Here is a 23,818-nt window from a genome sequence, read left to right as displayed (position 1 = left end):
ACGATGAGAATTGCAAAAATAGATGAGGAGACGAAAATAAAAGAATTAGTCTTGAAGTGGCTTATCAGTCTATTGATACATATAAAAACAAGACTCATTTTTAACCAATGAGCAAGCTGTTTTGCACCTGAAGGTCGTAAGAGACACTTAAAAGAATCCTTCACTGTCATTGGTGCAACCGATTATACTGAAGTGGTCGTTGGAAGTGGATAACAAAGATCATCTGCACCTATTAACTACGTAGAAACTCAAGTTTTTCTATCTAGTCTACATGTATAAGCTAATCAATTTCCTCATATAATCCTTACTATAAATCTAACGCTGTAATAACTTGGTCATGAACATAATTTCCTTGTACGGCAATGAAAAAGGTCGTGCAATGATAAATGATGCCATAAATATAACATACATGTTAAACTTCATCCATTCGTTTGTTCATGTGTGGTTTGAATTCAGAAGTACCATTTTGTGGATAGTTTCTACCCTAATGGCTAAGGCACTCAGGCTCAAAGTAGTGTAACCTCTGTTTACACAGCCATCATCATGTGCTTTAAATACAGCAGCTGGATTTGTATTTAGATTCTCCAATTCTCAGTTTATTTCTACTTATCTATCATTAGTGGCCCGATACTCATTTCCCGCTCCTCCACATCTTTAATTGCATCACTGTTTCAGCCTTTTTCATCGTCCCACTGCGGGGCACAGGCCTCCTCTCACACGGAGAAGGATTAAACTGTCGCTATAAAATCAATCAATTAATATCATTCTGGTGATTATGTTTGAGCATGAACCTCGTAGCATTAATTTTCTCTTATGTAACTGTGTTTTACCATAAACTATTTTCGTTGTTGCTTCTACCATATAATTGGTCGTCTACCTATAGACCTTCTCCATTTTACTCATCGTTGGCTCCACAGACATATAAATAATGTTAGACATTTTAATTGTCCGTATTACGGCTAATTGCGATACTTTTACCTATTTTTCATTCCATCCCTTTAGGGGATGAGTATGAGTCCAGGTGAAGTCCAATTAGTATTTAAATCGTTTTACTAGTCACGCGATATTCTTGCTAATAGAGCTAAAAATAGGCCTTATAATCGTTTATTTATTAGGGAGGCAGGGTATTATTAGCTGAGTATTCTGTTTCCAACGTAATCTTGATTCCTTGTTTTCAATTCTGCAGATTTCAATAACCTATCTTTGGGCTCATTAGTTTACTAGCGATAGAATTTTGAAGTTTATGCTGTACTGTTGCTGTTACAGCCTTTTTATGGTCCTACTGCTGGGCACAGGCCTGACCTGGAATCGAACCCACACCCACATACTCGAGAGGTTGGTTCTTTACCCACTAGGCCACCACGACTTCTTTTTAGTCAATTCCCCGTCATTTATCGGTCTATCTGTTATTGAAATTCATCGTTGCTAGGTATAATGTAACTTATAGTTACTTATGTCCTCGTTAGCTAATTCAATTAAAGAACAATTATTCTGTATAAATAATTCCTTTAATTGCTCTTACTCAATTCATCCATATTGATCTTACAGCTAGAACAAATCACTGTTTTCTGTGATTGGTCATTGTTTACTTAAACATATTCTATCTCGTTGAAAATTGCGTTTATATCTCTAGCCAAACCATCTCAGTTTTCAACAGTTCTCTTAGAACAATTAGTTACGTTCAATTTTGCATATTTAACAGTTGTTTTAAGAAAATCTACTCATATTTACTTTCATATCTGTCTCTAAACTTCCACAGCATAATATTCCGCCTCCCATGTATTGATCGTGATAGGTTAGTCTTACATTTCCCATCTCTTTGTTCTTTCCAATTTCGCATTGGCTTGCAACATCTTACACTTATGCATACTTATGTGTGCATTCAGTACTTTAGTGTGGAATCCATTGGACTCGCCTGTGTTTGTTGGAACTATGAATTTTACCGCTTATATTTAGTACGAATGACTTGCTTACAATTACATGACTAGCGTTTGTTGTAGGTACATGTGTACTTACATTTTTGTGGTTATAGATATATGTTTGATTTATTTTAAACTGGATTCTACCAGTGACTTCACTCATGCCACGTTCCTTGGGGACTACTTAGAGCTCCGAAATAATAATTCTTTAGCCTTCTTCAAACTGAAATGATTTTCAAATCAGAGTAGCAAATCCTGATATTAGTACATTCAAACCTATACAAACAAACAAATTCTTCAGCTATAATGTCAGTACCGATTTAAGTACCTGCATCTACCACAATGCTGGCTAGGTTTAGTCTAGTAATAGAGAAGTTGGTTTATCTAAATTGACGTTTGATGTTACGTCCACAGTTCTTTATAAACATGACTTAGCAGATTGAATAAGGAAAGAAGTCTTGTTTAATCGTTTAATCGGGCCTACTCATTTTAATTAACAAAAAAAATAGTCGACATTAATACTATATCAACAGTTTACAGTTCGACATGAATTCCCCATCAATTGGAACCGATCTAAATAAGCTTGGTATAGCTTCAATAAATAATTCAACTGGTCCCGTGTGAACTCGTGACCTTTCCATAGTCTGTGGTCTAGTCTAAATATAACGAACTAGTGATCGCCCACGGATTTCTACCTGTGAAGCTATTTGAGGACCAACCGTGATATTCTGGTAGGCTCGTGTCGTGTGTTCGTTAGTTATTTCAAGGGAAAGAGACTTTGATTTTATTAATTTGTTTCTAGCTACAATTAGTTTATTAAACAGTAATATTATATTTGTATTGTTGAGTTGGTTTGCTACGCTTTCACGCCTAAACTGTTTACTTTATTGGGTTGAAAACTGGCTCTAGAGACCAGAGAGTCTATTGGTTCTTATCGTGGTTCAGAAAGATTTTTCTCAAAACCCGAGTGTAATACTAGAAGGTGATACTTTTCGGATAATCGGATGTCTAAAAATAGCCGAAAAAATAACGAAATGTCATTCTTCAGAGATTGACCTTTCAATTTTTTCCGTGGTATCAATTACATCATTATATTATTTACTTTCTCTGAATCGGCAGGGTCTTCGCCATTTACAGTAGGTAATTGCTTTTTTTGACAGATACTTTCTTTTTTTGTTACGACGAATTTTAATAACGACTGCTACTAGTTACTAATTTAACGACTGCTAACAGTTGGTAATGCCGGCTTTAGGTGCTCTTACAGGTACTGGAGCGAAGACTTCTAGACTTTAGATTTCTTTGTGAATGATGCTGAAAACATAGAAAGCGATTTTGGCCTGACCCAACGAGGCAACTTAAGAAAAATCGTTTTTTTGGCTAAACCACGAGATATTCATGCAAATACTTATTACAGGTCAAATTGAGAACCTCCTATGTTTAAGTCGGGTGAACTAGAATCATATAAAAGCGAAAATTCAATACAAATTCCAATCAGTAATACCGTGCTATTCCTATATTACATAGTAGGTACTACAAGCCTCATCGATGTTTCAATATCTGTATGATGCGACATTATTGCAGTCTCATATTCAGGTCAGCATCAAAGAATTTATCCTGCGAAGTACTGATGTATTATCTTTCATGGTTATTGAAATATGATGCTCTTTGTGTCTCTCATTTATTTTATGTAATTCAGAGAAAAGCTAAGCCGTGTAACCGAACCCAAAATTCAATCTAGCGTTCCTAGAAGAAAAACTGAAAATGTGTTGCTAAAGACATTTTATGCTGAAAAAGTATTTCGCTTAAAGTTGTTTTATCTACGAAATCTGCCTTTTATGTTCCAATTCTGTGATTTAAGTTAAGATTGGTTTACAATTCCACATCGGTTACTAGAAGGCTTTGAATTTCTGATTTCATTAATTCAAAGCACTAAAGATGAAACGAAACACATGAAATTATTTCTGAAATAACCGCTGGTATTGTTTTTACAGTAATTTTACTGCTATACATAATACAAGCCTAGTTACTGGTTTTCATAATACAAGCCTAGCTACTAGTTTTCACGCATTTTCACCCGCGTCCTGTAGAAACTACTGCCCGTACTGGTAAAAATATAGCCTACATTACTTAGAAATAGTGTAGCTTTCCAACAGTGAAAGAATTTTTCAAATTTATTCAGTAGTTCTGACGCCTTTATGGATACAAACAAATACTTACAATGTTTATTCTTTATTATATCAGTATAGAAGTTTACCTAGATTAATCATGCTAAAGTTCTCTTTCACAGTGAACAAAGGAAACCTATCCATAGTTGAAATTTAAAAAGGATTTACTAGGAAATGGGTCACTGAAATATTCGCAGCTGAATCGACAACCTGTCAATGTATTGCTATGCGACGGTTGGATGCAGCATTTCGCTATATTGTGCTGCATTTATGTACAGTCAACTTCAGGTCAGTGGTAACAGTTTTGTAGGAAAATCATACTTATTACTTTTGAGTTAAGGTGCATGACAGTTACCACTGATGTGCAGTCTACCGTACCAAACATGTATTTTGGTCTACAGTAACTATATCTAGTAATATAGGCTCTGTTATCCTGATTTTGTGTCACTATAAATCATGGTGTACCCTTCTATGAGTGAAAGATATATTGGTTTGGTTTCAGCAGATACAAAAATATCTCTTTGGGTTTTCAATTGTCCAGTTTGATACTAAAATCGCCTGAAATTATTAAAAATACTAGTTTCCGCCCGCGTAGTGTTCGGTTATATCGCGTTTCCATGAGAATTCTTCAAAAGTCTGGGATAAAAAGTATCCTATGTTCTTTCTCAAGGTCAATTCTATCTCTGTACCAAATTTTATTAAAATCAGTTCAGTGGTTTAGACGTGAAAGCGTAACAGACAGATAGACAGACGGACAGAGTTACTTTCGCATTTATAATATTAGTAGGGATTTTACAAATATTTCTGGAGACTGCTACAAGATAAATTGATAGACCAAAGGTCAGCCACAACTTAGGCATTGTTTATATCTCCTAGACATCTCTGAACGAGATCTAACACTAGGAACAGATAACTCAGAATGCATACCAAATGCAATATATGCAAGGCATTCCATTTATTGATAACAGCCTTTATACTAACAACCTTGTCTTCGCCTTTACCATAATAAAAGTTTCCTCAATAATTCTTCGATTGTGGGTTGATAAACAGCAGTTTTTCTTTCGTTCTCGGAATATGGTAAACGCGTAAATGATTGAGATTCGTCATTTCTATTTTGGTTTTATGTATCTGCGTGTTCAGGATTAAATGCGTGCGCATTGTAAGAACAATAATGCGTGCAGATCTTGTATTTTCAGAAACTGAACGACTCATACCAGTTTGGTAAAAGTCACAGTTTTCTAAGTCGCTCTAATCAAAGTACCTTTACATTTTTCTATATTACTTACTAGCTGACCCATCTTCCCTAGATCTCTACAAACATTTTAAAACCAAAATAAGCCAAATCAGTCCAGCCATTCTCGAGTTAAGTCAGACTGACGAACAGCGATTCATTTTTATCTATAAGATTCAATGTTAACAGTTGCAGTTGCAAAATGTGAGCAAATAATGTCAGACACAAGTTACGTAGAAAGTCCATGATGATCATAAGCTCGACACCAATTTTGTTGGTATCAAAATATCTTCTCTTTCTCCTAACTCTTCGGTCAAAACAGTCTTGATGCTCACTATGTTATTAATCTATACTGAATCCATCTGAGACCTATAGTCAAGTAGCCGTTGTCGTGCACCAATACAGCATTTCAAAGACGCTTTGATCCCGTTCAATGCAGAAAGCTATTAGATTGAAAGCCGTCTCTAACATAACTGTATTGTTGTGGGAGGCCATCTTGTGTATCATGTAATAGAATATTATGACAATTGGTTATTCATATTGGTTAAGGGTATCTTCACTAATCTATTATTTAAGTAAAATTTACTCTTACATAAGAGAAAACATCATCATCAGCCTATTTTACAGTTCTTTGTCCTTTAACATGTTAACGCATATCGCTTGATCTCTTACCGCACCAAAAATCTTTGTATTAAAAGAAGACTCGACAAAATTGTCTTTTCTAGACACGTAACGCAATCCAAATCAAATCCTGCCCAAAACTTTGAAACGAACCACAAAACAAAGGCCCAAATGGCTAACAAACAAAACGATGTAAACAGGAATTGTCGCAGTAAAATGAAAGATTATTAAATCAATTCCCTAGCGGATTGGCAGACATCCAGCTACGTTTGGCGCAAAACTTGCCAGAAGTGGAGTGTTCAGCTATACAGTCCTATTGCTGACATGTATGTGTCATAAGTAGGTTCTTGTAGCTTTTAAAGCCGGTATTTGGTTGTCATGTATTTGGGTACCATAAATCTTGGGTTTTATTGCGAGTTTTGATGTTTTACTTGATAAAACTCTTGGCTGAATAAAAATGTTTTATCATGTATCTTATAGAAATAACAGGATCTGTCTATGGACTTGGGGATTCCAGATTTGGCGAAAAAAATGTTCTCTAGTACGCTTCAGTCACCAGACATCAATCTATGTGCATTTTGTACAGTGTAGCAAATTTAGATGAAACTAGACGGATGGATATAGGCTGGGCCTGACTGCAAGCCGACAATCAACGCAAGGTCATGTCAAAGGCAACCACTATTAGTGGACAAAGGGACGAGGTGCGACTGTGATGAGCATGTTAGACTGTACTGAAAATTGCACTAGGGAAGCTCACTGTCGAAAATACATAGTTTAAAGCTAGAATTCTTCTAATAAGTAAAAAATTACTTGCATAAGAACATGATTATCGACTCGCATTTAATACATTTGCGATTAGAAATGGATTGTCTAGATCATTTTGACAGTTAAATTAATTAATATTAGTAGGTATTTGCTGTTCTTTTTTGAATTGGGCATGCATTTGGATGAGTAATCCAAATCATTCAATGCTGCACCATGCTAAATGTCAGCTAACTCATGCACCAGTGACAGACAAAGCAAGAGATAAACCCGATTTTCTTTTACCTGAGAATATAAGCCATCTTTAATCCCTTAAACCACTAAATAAACTGTCTCAATAACTGGTTAAAACAAGTTCTCATCATCGATGCGTTTCTGAGTACGCGAGTCATCGGAAATGGCCAAACAATACAGTCATATAACAAGGAAGTCACTTGCGTGGAAAATATCTCCATTAGACCTGTTACTTCGTGCCGTGACGTTTCTTTTATTATATCCTTTATTTCTTGTTCTTTGTTTGTTATAGTTATTTTGATGAGGGTTTTATAAATTCTCTAAATCTTAATATCCATCCTCCGAGCCTTTTTCCCAACTATGTTGGGGTCGGCTTCCAGTCTAATCGGATGTAGCTGAATACCGACGCTTTACAAGGAGCGACTGCCCTATCTGACCTCCTCAACCCAGTTACCCGGGCAACCCAATACCCCATGGTTACACTGGTGTGAGACTACCCGTAAAGACTGCCTAAGATGTTCAATGACAGCCGGGACCTACAGTTTAACGTGCCATCCGAAACACAATCTTAAAATGTACTTGTTATAAACAGTTGCCAATTTATCCTTGACCAGTGGAGCAAAATAAAGATGTTGTATCTCAAATATACAGAGAGACATGAAGACGATTTGTAAACGGCATTCCAAAATGGGTTTTTAATACTACTGCGGATATGGGATAAGCATGCCAATAATGAAATTATAGAGCGCAAATCAAATACCCCTTGAACTCGCTAAAATTCCTCTTGTTTTAAAGGTGCAAAAATCTTTGTTTGAGTCTCAAGCCACTTATAACGTTTTGAAATAAATACTCGATAACAATAACCGAGCACTTGTAAATGAAAGTATACACAAGCCTATTAATGATAGTATAATATAAAATGACAATGAACAAAATGATTCTCATAGATATAATTATTTTATTATTGGACATCAGCAGATTAATTGGAACAAATTGCGAAGGTACAGCTATTGAAACGTTGATAGTAGATAGATCATCGTTTATAATATTTATAGGTACAGTAAACTGCACATTAGTGGTAACTGTCATGTACCTTAACTCAATAGTAATAAGTACGATTTTCCTATAAAACTGTTACCACTGACATGAAGTTGACTGTACCATTAATTCTATATCGTGCCTTAAAGGTAAAATCTTTTCCATCTTCATTATTTATGGTGATTAAAACTCAGTTCCGATGTGACTTGAAGTTAAATGATCTTAATATATTTGCACTTATTTATTCCTCTCTATTTACGGCCAGTTTCTTCATCAAACATAAAAGTCAAAGTAATGTCTAAAGTAAAAGTAACGGTCAAAATCGTTTTTTTCAAGGCTAAAGTGACAGCAAAACTACTAGAAAAAGCGAATTTGACCGTTACTTTTACTTTAGACATTACTTTGGATTTTACTTTTGATGAAGAAATTGGCTGTTAGTCTTTATTTCTTACCTTGTATTCATTTGTGTCAGAGTTAAGTTGGTAAATATCAAGCTGCTTAGGTATTGATAGCATTATTGATCTCAATTTACACATTACAGTTTTTTTACACGACCTATCCAAAAAAAGGAATGATTAAGCAATCATCAACATATAAAACTTTTTAGTGGATTGACGAAAAATGTATTTCTGCCCTTGAAGAAAATCAGAACGAAAGATCCTAGAAGCCAACCCGCATTAAGCAAGCGTGGTGATTAATGCTCAATCCTTCTCCGTGTGCGAGGAGGCCGCAGCCCAGCAGTGGGACGATAAAAAGCTGTAACAGTCTAACAAGATCCTGGAATGTATTCGGTTATCGATTAAGGAACCAGCTAGCTATTTCTGCAGTGCATAAACTGACTGCAAGATAGGAAAGTATAGCACGAATGCACTAATCGTATGCAAGTATGCATCGGATGCGTTCGTAAGTATAGCTGTGACATTTTCACTTCCTATCCACATAGCTGCTTAATTATGCATTTGTAATGTATTACTTAATTACGGACTGGTCTTGTCGAGTAGGAAATCAAGAGGTATTTCAAAACTTCTCTGGGATTGTAAACTGTCATTTTTAAAGGTCCACCATTTACTAAAACTGTGGTGTTAATTAGTAATGGTTGTTGACAGTAAAATTTTGTAGCCGAAGTAACGATTCCTAATTTAATGTTTCCTGCAATTATACAAGTATATTATAGCGTAATGACGCAACACGCCTTTTAGCTGTTGATTATGTACCTAGACATAAGACCCATTCTGACCAAGGTTATGAAGAACCAAAGATTGGGAAAGTTTCTGCTTTCATATACTGAAGTAACCATGAAGGTTTTTATCAAATGAAGCCAGAATTCAGAAGAAAATGGCTTCCAATGATATCGAAGGTTGAAGTAAAGCTGACATTGTTTTAATCGATGGAAACTTTAATAAGGCTGTCGTCATGATATGACTTGGGATGACAAAGCATCTATTCAGAGACAAACAATATTCATTAGATTAAGACCATAATACAGAAGTATAATGTTATTATTGTATGTACAACCTCTTTGGTTAGGTATGTACATAGCCGAAAAATTGATAGAAGTGTGTTAAAAAAAAAAAGACAATAAGGTGTAATGACAGTTGTTGTTGAAAAAAGCTTGTTACGTGTGAATTTATAAAACTAAATATATAATTGGACTCTCTTGAAGACTTTAAGACTTTTAGTATCCATTTGACGGCGGAGGGATTTTTATTCCACAAATTACGCATCTGCATTAGGTTACGGGCCAGCGGAAAATCTTTCCCGTCAATATGGAAAATTTTACTACTAAAATTCAAATTGGTCAGCTCAAAGGCAGTGAAAATTGGGCTACATGGAAGTATAAAGTTTCCATTATGTTGCGTGGCACAGAAGGCGCCATGGAGGCAGCAGAAGGAAAGCTTCGGAAGCCGATTTTAGGAACAGGCGATGGTGCAGTGATGGCCTATAACTCAGAGTTATTGAAGTATAGGAAGGCAGACAGCAACGCCCTGCTCATAATGACGAGTAACATGACCGAAGAGACGCTGATGAAAGTCATGAGGTTCGAGACAGCACGTGAAGTCTGGGAGGAACTTCATAGATTATTTGATGGACAGTCCGAAGATCGAGCATACACGTTATGCATGCAGTTTTTTAGCTACAAAAATAGTTCAGAGGATGTGTCGACAATGATGTCTAAACTGAAAACATCTGGAACAATTTGAATGCCGAAATTTTGAAGACTGATCCGAATATGAAGTTACCAGATATGTTTTTGATTTGTAAAATTTTGGATTCCCTCGATGAAAAATTTTTCAACTTCAAATCCAGCTGGATGCTGTTGAACAAACAGGAGAGGACCATAGACACACTAACAGCACAACTCTGTGGGTACGAGAGGGCACTAGGTGGTCACAAAGAAGAGACTGAAGAAGTGCTCGCCTCTACCTCTAAGCCGCAGCTAAAAGTAAAATCCAGAGACGAGAATTTGAGGTGTAGGTACTGTTCACAAAAGGGACACCGCATCAAGAACTGCAAGGAGTGGATCCAGGATGGCAGACCGAAGAAACCACCTTCACAGTCTACGTCGACGAAGCAGCAAGTGCAGAATATTACGCTAATGATATATACTTGCTCAGAGGATAAAGATGCAGAACATTGGTATGTGGACAATGGTGCCACAACTCACGTAACCAATAGGGAAGATATATTCATAAATTATGAGGACTTTGGGTCGAACCACACCGTAACGACGGCAGACGGCACCGTAGTTCCTGCAAAAGGGAAAGGGTCTGTGGTGGTTGAAACAAATGTTAACGGCAAAATTATGAAGCTTACCCTAAGTGATGTCTGGTACGTGCCAAAACTAACGAAAAATCTGCTATCTATGCTAGCTGCACAGGACAAACTGCGAAACAGTACATTTATTTCCACAACTAAAGAGTGCAGATTGGAACTAAATGGTCAGGTTATTGCAGTAGGTAACAGGGAACATAATGGTGGACTGTATAAGTTACAGATGAAGACAGTTCTACCGAGTAAACCTGTACAAATTAATGCTGTTGATCCATCATGCTTACTCCAGCTATATCATGAGAGGTTTGGTCACCAGAACAAGAAGTACATTAAGGATCTTGTTAAGAGGGAACTGGGGATTAATCTAAATCTAGAGAGTGATATACAGTGCGAAGGATGCATCTATGGTAAAGCACAGCGACTGAAGTTTGGCAAGAGAGAACGAGCTAATATGCCTGGAGAGCTGGTACACGCTGATGTATGCGGACCATTCCCGGAGAGCTATGGCAAACATCTCTATTTTGTTCTTTTTAAAGATGATTACTCCGCGTTTCGTCACGTTTTCTTTATTCGCAACAAAAGTGAAGTAAAGGACAAGCTTAGTCAATTCTTAAAAAAGCTAAAACGCTGGACATACAGTTAGAACATTATTGAGCGATAATGGTGGCGAGTTCGACAATAAAGCTGTTCGAGATATTCTTCACAAGCAGGGAATAATCCAGCGACTCACGATGCCATACACCCCTGAGCAAAATGGGTGCGCAGAACGAGAAAACAGGACTTTAGTAGAAACCGCTCGATCATACATGCACTCGGGACAGGAGTTTCCACAAGCCTTGTGGGCAGAGCTTATTAATACAGCTGCTTATGTTCTCAATCGCACTGGACCCACTAGAGAAGCAGGGAAAGTACCGTACGAGCTTTGGTATAAGAAGAAGCCTAAGATCTCTCACTTGCGTGTAATTGGTAGTGAATGTTACTTCCACATTCCTAAGCAGAAAAGGAAGAAGCTACAGAAGAAAGCTATTAAGGGCAGACTTATCGGATACGATAACGACGATGGGTATCGCATCTGGAATGGAAAAAAGACCGAAAGATCTAGAGATGTCATATTTAGTCCAAGCATCGAATTGAGAATCCCAACTGCATTGCCAAGTCTTCAAGAAGAAATGAATTTACCACAAATTAATGAACCAAGTAGCAGTGAGACAGAGGGAGATTTCGATCTGATAGACACAGAGGGAGTGATCTTATCGGAAGATGTTCCAATGCAGATAAGTTCACCAATAAGAGAGCCAGAAACTCGTGATAATGAGACTAATGAACGTGCTCTAGAGGGAGAGTATGATACAGCTACCAATGACGAGGCTGTATCAGGAGATCACGTTCATGATGCTTCAGAAGCAGATCAAGCAGATGAGTTCATTGACGCTCAAGAGGAGATAAGGGAACCTGAAGTTCACAGGTATAATTTGAGAGACAGATCAACCCTGAGACCTCCACAGCGGATTAAGGATTATATCGGCCTGATTGACTCTGATTACTTTGGGAAGGACGCCTTGGGAAGAGAAGCCAGAGATGAGTGGCTGAAAGGCAGTTCCCAGACCTCGGCTCGTGGATTTGCGAGAAAGGATTGGGATGCGTTAGGCATCTGAATACTTCTCATCAATTAGGGAAAGTATTATTGTATGTACAACCTCTTTGGTTAGGTATGTACATAGCCGAAAAATTGATAGAAGTGTGTTAAAAAAAAAAGACAATAAGGTGTAATGACAGTTGTTGTTGAAAAAAGCTTGTTACGTGTGAATTTATAAAACTAAATATATAATTGGACTCTCTTGAAGACTTTAAGACTTTTAGTATCCATTTGACGGCGGAGGGATTTTTATTCCACAAATTACGCATCTGCATTAAATGTTATATTATAAATCACACGTTGTTCTTCACGGCTCAGATTGATTCGGCCTTGTCTACAGAACACGAACATAATTGCTATTTCCTACCCGCTCTTTATGCATAATTTGAATAAAACGAACAATAAGATATACATGTAGGTCTGGGTAATAGATGCTAATGTTAGTACGGTTTGTAATAAATACATCTACCGGTGAAGCTGGTAGATACATTGTAACGGCTTATAGCAAAGCAAAACGGGAGACATAAGTTAAAAATAAATACAAGTAAATGCACAGTGTAGGAAAACCAAGATTCCCAAAATTAATATGACCGGCTTTTTGATAAATGATCAAGATTAAGATCAAGTCGTTGAAGATACAGATAACTCTCAGCAAAATCGTATAGTTTTATCCATGATTCATACACGCCAATTTGACCTTGAAATCGGACTTGCAAAATATTGTTTTTCATGCTACACCGTGCACTGATCGTTAACCTATCTGTCTAGCAAGCCTTTCTCTTTCGACTTTCACGATTTTATAGGGAGAGTATACCCAATAAGCCTCAATACTAAAACATCCCATGTTCTCCGTTTAGCAGAATAGTTGCAGAAAATAATAATACTTTTACTTTACCGTCAAAAAAATGCAAATACTATTCGACGTCCCCACAGTGCGCAAGCGATCATTTTTTGTCACAATCCCTGCGCCATCTCTTTCAAACACTACGTTCACGAAAGAGACAGCACACGAATGCAACTAAGGACATTGACTGTGTGTTTTTTTGAACAAGATTACGTTGTAAGTGCTAAAGACCTTATTACGGTGATGTAAGGTTGTTAATTGGTTAGCAGTGGCTTCGGATATGCAGATGAGGTTTTTTCTGGAGGCTTGGTAGTGTTCCTTACACCTGGTCGATGCGGGTGTGCGTGCATTGTTATTTTGGGCGACATTCGGAACAATAAACAAATTGATTGTGATGTGAGGACGAGTTCGGGAGCAGGATGCATTTTTGCATGCGTTTGTCGAAGTTTCTGGATGATGTTATGAGTTATTTTGTAATGCATAAGATATTTTGGATGATTAAATAATGTCGGGACACCTTTTCACACACGGTCGGTTAGCCCCATGGTAAGTTATTAATTAACTTGTGTTATGGGTGCTAACACAACTGATAAACTACATATAGCTACATATACATATTTATAAATACATATTGTAACACCCAGACCACGGCAAACAAGCATGCTCATCACACAAATGTCGACCGAACCGGGAATCGAACCCGGGACCTCAGGTCCGGCAGTCCGGCATGGTGACCATTGCGCCATCGAGGTCGTCGATTGGTCAACTGTTTTTCTATTTTCATTGATAAACTGCAGAATAGATGTAGATCCTTTTGAACTTGATTGTGGTGTATTACCTGTATGGGATTTGTCTTGTTTATGAGTCCTGACTGTGATAGCAGAAATAGTCTTTCTAGGTGTAATAGAGTATGTGTCAATGGGCTATCTTACACTGACAAGATTTTTACAAACTCTGCAACTTTATAACATTGGTGTAGATTAATAGGTCCTTTTTAAAGGATCCTGTATCCTCACAGTCCTGTCTATCAAATCGTTAGGCCTCCCAGTTGTTATTGTCTTTAGGTTAACAACCTCTGTGGTTCTTTTATATCCCGTTTCACGTTCAGGGGTAAAACGAGAAACCACTTTCTTTGCTACTCTCGTTTTTCATGTGATATAGGATTTTATTGGCTTTGATTTTTTTTACTGGTTTATTTACTTTTGCAGGATGTATGAGCTAATTATGAGTCATTTTTCAGTTATATGAGCAGTGCTAACTTGAGACCTGAGAGATCGTTTTAGTCTGATAGTTTGATCGGCTTTATAAATATGTATAGGGTTAACTATCGGACAAAAGTTTTTGTCTGCAGTATGCTTATTTTGTTGAGAGACTATTTCAATTAATTTAACTTCATGTGAACATCAAACTTATGTACCTACATTATCTAAATAAACCTTTTGATCACTCTGTCCCCAACGACCCATTATCAAATCAAAGGTGAAAAATGGAACCCAAAACTTGACAAGACGGATTACGTTTCTCAAGAAGATCAATGTACAGAACAAATGAAAGTCATCCAATGACATACATACCTACTTAGTATAATAAGTATGATTCAACAGCCCAAAACTGAAATGACATATGAGCAAGATTAGTCACCAGACTAGAAAATATCGATGTTAGCAGACATATTGTAGGAGATGTAATGACGTGTATTATCGCTAGACTGTGTGTAACTGTGCCAAATGCACATCACTGTTTGTTGACAAAACTATTATAGATTATTATATTAGTCGTCAGCAAATTAAAAATGTTTGGAAATGTATATGTAGATTAATTGCCTTCTATTGCCAAGGCGAACAGTGTAAAAGATGGTAAAAGTAAACGAAATGATTTGAATGAGCAAGAAAGTGGCTCTACTTTCCTTATGGGTATACATATGCCAAAGATTAAAAATACAATATAGCAAAGCTTAAATTATGGTTATAATGACAATGTATCAATTAACAAAAACATTATTATGCAAAACAAAATTAACTAATAAGAAGACGTAAAACACAAAATTAACAGCAATAAAAACAAGATAAATGTTACCAAAAATGGACTTAAACGCACTTCCGACGTAGTTAGCAACGAAACTTTTCCTGCTAAGAAAGAGTATTTGTAACTTTAAACCAACTCATGTTTAACATTTTTAAAATACATTGCTGTGAAAAATGAACTTGGTTCTTGGTTTTAATAAGCTGACACAGAGAGTTATTAAGGAAAATTACTTGAGTATTGAACATTAAGATTTTGACTTCGATTTTAATGATAATAACTTCATCACTTATTTTACATGTCTACTTTTCCTAACACCAATAACGCAGTTTTTACTACAGAATCGTTTTTTGAGAATAAAAGCCGTCTAAGTAGGAGTCGGACTTTTGCATCACCGTCCTTACCGTTATTAATATCTAGCCTAAAAAGGGCAAAATCATATGGATCCCGTTATTACCCTGTGGGTTCAAACCCTAAAATGGCTTCAAATTGTGATTCTTCACACTGTTGTAGAGTAGTGTCTTTGGCATTGTCCTAGATGACCATGTTAAGAAGCACCATAGGTTAGGCAACGAATAGAAAGTGACCCAGTCTGATACGTCTGATTCTGTTTCCCATGTTAACTATAGTGTCGTTTTCATATGCGCTTGAGCATAGGGTTGTTCGTTTTTAGAATAACACTACTTCTTTTAGTGCTTTGGTTTATAATCATATTTTTAACTGCGTACCTACCTTTAGTGGCAAGTGTAAGAGAATTATTAATATCTGCCATCCAACTGTTTAGGAGTCATAAACTGTATTTTCCATTCATTGTCAAGCAAATCATAATATATTTGGTGTAAAGATTTCGTCAAATTTTAATCCTCTAGAAGTTCAAAACAACGATGAGATCATGATTTTATATAGTGTCTATTGTTATGATAAAAATGGAGCATCCAAAGTCCTGAATCATTTGTTTACTCTAAAATCTTCGTATGCCGAAGTTTCTTGGACTTTGGTGGTAACACATTAATTGTGATATTGCTAAACACGTTCATCATCCTCATCCTCCGAGCCTTTTTCCCAAACTATGTTGGGGTCGGCTTCCAGTCTAACCGGATGTAGCTGAGTACCAGTGCTTTACAAGGAGCGGCTGCCCTGCCTGACCTCCTCAACCCAGTTACAACCCAGTTAGAATTTATAGTAACATTAACTAGTAAATGTTCTGGCGTGTATGTAGATTGAAATTACTTACCCAAAAAATGTACACTTAGAGGGATTCGTGGAAACGTTCGTCGTCGATTCGTTAAACCTTTTAAAAATGTTTCAATTTTAAAGAATTGCAGGCTGGGTTCTTTATCTGTGTGTTCAAAGTAGTCCCCACAAAAGGGCAAACGCTTGTTTTACTATGAAATAACATTTTTTCCGGGCTCAGGTCTCAGCTCAGTGAGAGAGTCTTGTATTTTTGACTACCAATAGTCCTAGCAAAGGTTAATCAAAAACTAAATATTGTAACATATCTAGATGGCGCTATTTCGCACAGCACTTTTAAAACAATTATTCACCACATTCTACCAAAACCGGTTCCCATAAAAGCACCCTTACATTGAGAGCCCAGAAGTAATAACAGCAAAAGCTTCGTCAATCAATCCGTGGAAGCACACAAAATAATAAACTAACGTATTCATATAACAATCATTCAGAAATCAACTCTAAAATTATGGTGATAGTAACGATTTTGCATCATCACTGCATGCAGAATTACGTCCCTTTGTGTTTGAACCTCAGTTCTGTGTTACAAGTGATAAAAAATGTACAAAATTGACTGGGCCAGACTGTATTGAAATTCAATGCATTTTTGTCGCTTTCGAATGGAGCAGAATGTTGAAAAAACAAGACTATTATTTTATTTAACATTTGTTTATTTGATAAGACATTTCTAATGGCTAATTGGGGACAGCTATTTGATCGTATATTTTTTAAAATAGCCTGATAGACAGGGCACTGTAACGCCAATGAATATTCAAGTAATTCATTTCTCACTTACAACATAAAAGCACTTACACAATTACAATTTAAAGTTCCCTTCCATGTCCAGTTCCATACATCTGTTGTACACGCGCCCTAAAACAAGCGCGGATTAATTCTACCCTTTATTGTACCCCAAACCACCCCTAACTATATACTTAAATTAGGGGCGAAGTTGTCACCCCTGCAAACCGGTCTATCCATCAAAATAATATAAATGTGTATAAGAGGTCATATTATAGTAGTTGGATGTTCAGTCGCGTAGGCAGGACCGCTCTGTTGGGATCCCGGACAATTCGATCTCCGATGTTGAAATGCCTTCAGCATATACAATGCTACTAGGTACAAAGGTGATCTCGTCTCCTGTATTGTTGGATACAGGCTTACGCAAAATGTATCTTGTTGGTGTAAACATTGAGCTCAAATTGCAACCTACGACGTTTTTCTGCATAAAACTCATCAAACAATTGCCATTAAAGTCCAACAATCGATTCAAGATGTAGTGTTTTAATTATTCACAACAATATACAGTGAGTGGCAAACATTTTTTCTATTCAATACCTTAGCAAAGAATTGCACTTATTATGTCTAGAATTTGTGCAGAAAGCAAATGTATAACGCCAATGCGTCATCCTAGACAAAGAGTTCTTTGCACCTTTACTTACACACATACAAACATAAACAAGAAAGCATACAAAACACTCAACCGTCCACTTCAAGGGTCAGTAATATAAGAAGCATTATAGTTCTACTTAAACGACCATCACTTTTCCTCGAACCGATCAAAACCCGACTCGGGGACACTAAAAGCTATACAGAATCATCCCAAGCAGGGCGTTACCCGAGTATTAATCTGCACACAAGTAAACATTACATCTCAAACCGAGTCGCCAAGAAGAAAGTATCTACACCTGTCCTTTTCGCACTTTCGTTGCTGACCGGTGTGCGAGAGGGACGGCATTCGAAGGGTCGGAATCAATACCATATGACAGGGGCCGGTGTTTTATTTTGTTGGAGACATCTTTGCGTGTGTAGCTATAGTGTTTTGCTTGTGTGGGTGGCTGGACCGCGCCGGAGCTAGGTAGCCGCCTAATGCTGGCTTTTCACATGTTAATTCTACGTTTTGGGATAGCGCTGCCTGGCGTAATGCGGTAGATTCAGAGTAAGCGTTTTAGCAGCTCCCAGTTTAGATAATGGATATGAACTTAAATGTAACTAGGTCTAGGTATGTTATAAGGTATTTGAGTTGAACGAATCTGACACGCTTTTGTTCGGATATATACCCGGTTTATCAGTACCTAATAATGTTAAAAGGGTCAGTTTTACTTGTCTACACATTATTTTATATGTTGATGACTTATTGATACCCTTCAACACTTTCTTTTCTTACGTAATTTGGACCCTGTTCTATTTTTGGAGTAGGTATTGCCTCCAATTTGCTTATTACGTTCGAGCCTGAGTGATCACACCGTTATTGCATACCTTTTTAGTCTCAAGAAATGAAACAGATCGAACATTCTCCATAAGAGATGGAAACAAAAGCAAGAAAACACGAACTATTCTAAAAAGGGCATAAATGCAACACCTTTTACAACTTATTGCAATTTAGGTACAAAAAAGGAAAACCCTAATTATGAATTGTACTGCAAATAAAATGGTATATTATTACGAATCACAGCATTTGGTATAATTTGGCACCACTGCGGGAAGAGGGGTGGCTCCCCTTGTTGGTTTGATTTTATGGACGTTTAGAAAGAATGCTGTCCGGTAACGGTTAGATTGGGTGTCAACATTTTTTATTTTCCTCTATATCAGTCTAATTGAGTTTTGGTATGCACTTTGATTTAAGAGCCCTTAAATCTGTAGGTAAAAATTCATTAGCATAAAATAATCTGTCTATAAGAACGAAAGAAGTCATTAGAATGATAAATATGAAAAAGAAAACCAAATGGATGTACTCAGTAGCAATTTGTAGACTAAAATAGTCGCGCTTGATTTACTCAGGCCAGACTTTGCGAAGTAACTTAAAGTCTCCATCTAACCAGATGTGACCAAGGAGTATTAAAGAGAAGTGTACTACAGAGTTCCATTGTAATCCTTGTTAGAGTATATTTGCTTGCTTGAACGCGCTTATCTTTGCACCTACATATCAATATGAATAATGTTTTCGAGTATTAAACAGCCCATTGATGGAGGATGGTTACTTTTAGGAGTGTATTTCCCACGGTCTTACGGACGGTCTTAGGTGAAATGGCTGACTAAAGCTAGTAGTACCTATTATAAACGTCTTTATTTCTACAGTTAGAGAAATCATTCCACCACAATCAAGGAATGCAGATAAAAATAACGCTCCTGGCCTAGCGTCCACATAAGTCATAAAACTCATGTGAACAGTCTCACTTTGTACTGAAAGCCGATAGACATAAAGTTAGACTAGACCCGGGATTTACGACTGCAGTTCCGACACCATAATAATTTGAACGCTTAGACTTATATTGCGAGCCGTACGATTGATCTATGAATCCTTTCCCATAGCTATTTCTAACTGGGTACGTTTGACGTGACATACATTTTTATTGATATCTCCGAATCTATAAACATACTAGAATAATAATGTAGGTTTTTGCAGAAGAATTTTCTTTTACTATTTGACTGATACACAATATTTTGCATTAGGCTTTTAAAATAATGTCTGACCATTCTTAAACTTCAATAAATAAACGGTTAACATTCTAGCCATATGATTCTGAATTAACCAACGTGTTTTTGTCCTCACCTGCTTTTGACAGACAATACTGGGTTTAACCTACTAAATAAGCAAGTCATTTAAGTCAACATAAGAATATTAATGATCAATATCATCAACTAAATGTACTTGAACAAGTGACAAAAACTGCTAAATTGGCAGAAAACTAGCCTACCTTCTAAATATTAGGAGAAGAGTACATTATTTCTAGGTTAAGTACTATTTCAATCTCACTTCATACTAGCTCAGGATCGATACCCCGTTCTGGGAAACGGTAGCTGTTATAACCGCCCTGGTGTGTTTCATACAAGTTTTCCATAATATGCACGGATAAATGAGGTTGGGGAGGTGGTGAAAAAATTTCAATTTTACTTAGATGACGTTATGAGAGATACAGTGTACTTAATGACAAAGTAGTTGAGAATGATCTAAGAGCCAAAATGATTAGTGATTCTGAAGAATATTGTCATGTATTTTGACCTAATAAACTACTTAATGGTGTAGTTAGTATTTAGATGATACAAAGCAATATTTTAGAACAAGCACTCATCGTCCCATTTAAACATAAAATTGACGTGTCGTACTTCCAACGAAATCCTAGAGTCAGCTAGAAAGGGATAGAGGATTGTAACGGTGTAGGAGTAAGTGAGAGGGTAAACAAAGGGGAGGAAAACCCCAATAAGGGTGGTTGGCATTGTGAACGATAATTTCGCTGAATAGTAGCTAAGGTAATTTTATTAGGGTGCTTCTGTGTACGTTTAATTTTTGTATGTGAGCTCGACCGTTATTTTGTTGTTGAATTATTGTTTCAATTTGTTTTTTTGAGTTTTAATTGTTTCTTTTTGTGTCATTTACTTTATTATACAGTCATTTATTGATAACCTGCTTGGTTTCCTACAAAGTTAAAAGTGGTGTAGAAAAAATCGTGCCTTACATGCAAAAGGAGTATTCCTTGGCGAAACCGAAATAAGACAAACCCGTATTTTTTTTCAATCAATGATGATTTCCTTAACTTTTCCCTGACTAGTTCTTTAGCATCTGAAGAAATCTTTGGATTTCTAGTTTAAACTGGTTTGATTCTACTATAATATGTACTGCAATAGCCATGACCTTCGTCAATCATATTATAATGCTATTCATTGCATTTGCATCAGAATGGTCTATCAGTGTCAGTCTTCTTTTGCCTTGCTACCTGATTATACATTTTTGTTACTGTTCTTACTGGAGTTAGGGGAAATAAACTTCATCTTAGAGACAGATCCATAATTTCTCTTTCTTCATTTCGTGTTATGTTCACACATAATTTAGCGTTGTTAGTAGAATGCGGTAGTTGACAATAACTCGAATTCAATAATTTTATTGATCTGCCTAAAACGTTAACTCTAGACAATTTTAATGAGTTTCATTTTCATTAAAATTGCCTAGAGTGACACCTCAGATTTTTCATATCATGCTGTGTGTATATCTACCATTCTGAGATCCAGTTGCACCGTTTCACTATAACGATAATATACTTGCCGCCCATTGATCAAGTCGGTATATTTCTAATTGCTTTTTTTTTTAATGCTAATTATCTCTTTCTTTTGTTACAGACCACAATCCTGGATATACAATCATGTGCTAAGTGACTGGTGTAGTGTAGTGCAGTGCAGTGAACAGTGACATGTCTTAGTGACCAGCATGAGTGCAGCATGAGTGCCCAGCAGGACGTGGGGCCGCGGCTCTGAATGATAACTGCCGGTAAAGGTGAGAAGAACAACATTTATTTATTCGTAAGATCATCATCTCCCGAGCCGAGCCTTTTTTCAACTATGTTGGGGTCGGCTTCCAGTCTAACCGGTCGCAGCAGAGTACCAGTGTTCTACAAGGAGCGACTGCCTGTGTGGCCTCCTCAACCCAATTAAGAGACTTGTAAGAGGTATTTAGCATTTATGGAGTTATTTTGTCAAGTCAATTCATTGGGAAGTAGATGGAAAAGGGCTGTCCAACATAGGTACGGTTGACGCTGACGCTCATTCTATTTTTGTTTTGGCCATGCAGGTTGATATGAACTAAGTACTGAATTGTAAACCTCGGATTTGTAACTGAATGCTTTTCAACAAACATGTAAATTGCTAATGACAATCCAAAGAGATGAGAATTAACTTATACATTATGTAATCTGTGATCAGAAGCCTTTTAGAGTATACTTTAAAGGCCCACATGTACAGGTTTAATATGGCTCTAGTAATCAACAATCCACTTGATAGAAAAAACTGAGCAAGTGCAATTGATTTTGCAATAGATCCATTAAAATGCACTTAATTGAACCGAACATACTGTAGCTGCAAAAATGTAAATCCTTGAAGCAAGGAAGCATCAAAGCGTCCAAAATTGTTAAATAACGCTCTTTAAGTAGAACTACTAATGAATATAGACAAGATAATTAACACCAATAAGTTACAAGTAATTCTTTAGACCCAAAGCCATTTCCTACCGGTTGCTCGAAGGTATTTAAATGACTCATATCCTCCAAATACTATTATTGCTTGACTGAGGATGTAAGTAACGCTTTTTTTTTTTCGTTTATATTCCTAGAACATTGAGAATGTGACTTCGTGCATATTATGGCTAATGCAAATGTGCTAGTTGCTAGATTACCAAGTGGGACTGTAAAATTCATTTCGATTTTAACCAAACGTGCCTAAGTGGAGAACACTTTCAGAAGTAGGGAATGAATTAAAAGCCTTCATCAGCCTAGACTTTCCCCAACTATGTAAGCGTTGGCTTCCAGTCTAAACCGATGCAGCTGAGTACCAGTGTTTTACACGGAGCGACTACCTATCTGACCTCCACAACCCAGTTACCTGAGCAATCTCCCTCGGTATTTCTGGTTGTCCGGCTTCTGACCAATACCCCTAACGACTGCCAAAGATGTTCAAATGACAACCGACACCCACTAATTTATGGTGCCTTCTAAAACATGGAAGAACTATGGAATTAAAAGAGATTATTTAACTAAAATTCCTGCAATGACATCGATTTCACGTAGCAACGATCCGTAACTTATTTAAACAAATGCATTTATGAATGTAAATATTTCTGTAATATTGACACACTTCTTATCTGTATATTGATTTAACGATACATGCCTCACTTGTTGCTATCCTGTCGAAAATATCTTCATTCAATACCTGTCCTGTGTTAAAAACATGATTTTTGAAACCATGACCTGGTTTTTCCAAGGGTTAGTTTCTCAATTAAAGGGATTAAAGTAGTCTTCATTAATTGCTCAGTTATAGCAAAAGGGCGGATGATAATGGTATCATGTATTAAAAAAAAGTTAAATAGATGATTGAAGATATTTGAACACCAATTCCAATTGGTAGAACATAGAGCTCTGAAATGTTTAATTCTAAGACCTTTCTGTATACTTATGCTCACAAATAAATACATTGAATTGAATTGACGTGTGTTTTCATTATTTTTTCTGCGGGTGATGATCGCTAGATGCAGGTCGCCTCCAACAGGTATCTGTGGAGGCGACCTGCTGATCAGATCTAAGGGGGAGGCCTAAGTTCAGCAGTGGACGTCCTATGGCTGAGATGATGATGATGATGATCGCTTTCCATCTGGCTCTGTCTCCTATTACATTATAAATCATCTTGATTTGAATCCAACGGATGTCTTAGTCAGTTCCTCTCGACTCCTAAATGTACTGTGATGTTTATTAGTCAAGGAAGTGCAAATAATTAGGACTGGTTTTGTTAAGCTAATGTCTAGAACAAACAGGTTAGTCACACTTACTTATGTCGGTTGAAACAAGCACTAATAGTGTTGGT

At 36.8% G+C, this 23,818-nt stretch overlaps 1 protein-coding gene across 1 annotated transcript in view; it reads left to right on the top strand.

Annotated features, from left to right (window-relative positions):
* Nucleotides 1-23,818, top strand: part of LOC110373752 (uncharacterized) — a 108,088-nt gene that overhangs the window by 9,078 nt on the left and 75,192 nt on the right. Inside the window, exon 2 of the mRNA XM_064041889.1 lies at nucleotides 21,590-21,743. The gene's annotated coding sequence lies outside the window, so the exon portion shown is untranslated. The remainder of the gene's footprint in view (nucleotides 1-21,589; nucleotides 21,744-23,818) is intronic.

The sequence above is a fragment of the Helicoverpa armigera genome, chromosome 27 (assembly GCF_030705265.1).
Source record: "Helicoverpa armigera isolate CAAS_96S chromosome 27, ASM3070526v1, whole genome shotgun sequence".
NCBI classification, from domain to species: Eukaryota; Metazoa; Arthropoda; class Insecta; order Lepidoptera; family Noctuidae; genus Helicoverpa; species Helicoverpa armigera.
This window is presented reverse-complemented; position numbering and strand designations above follow the sequence as displayed.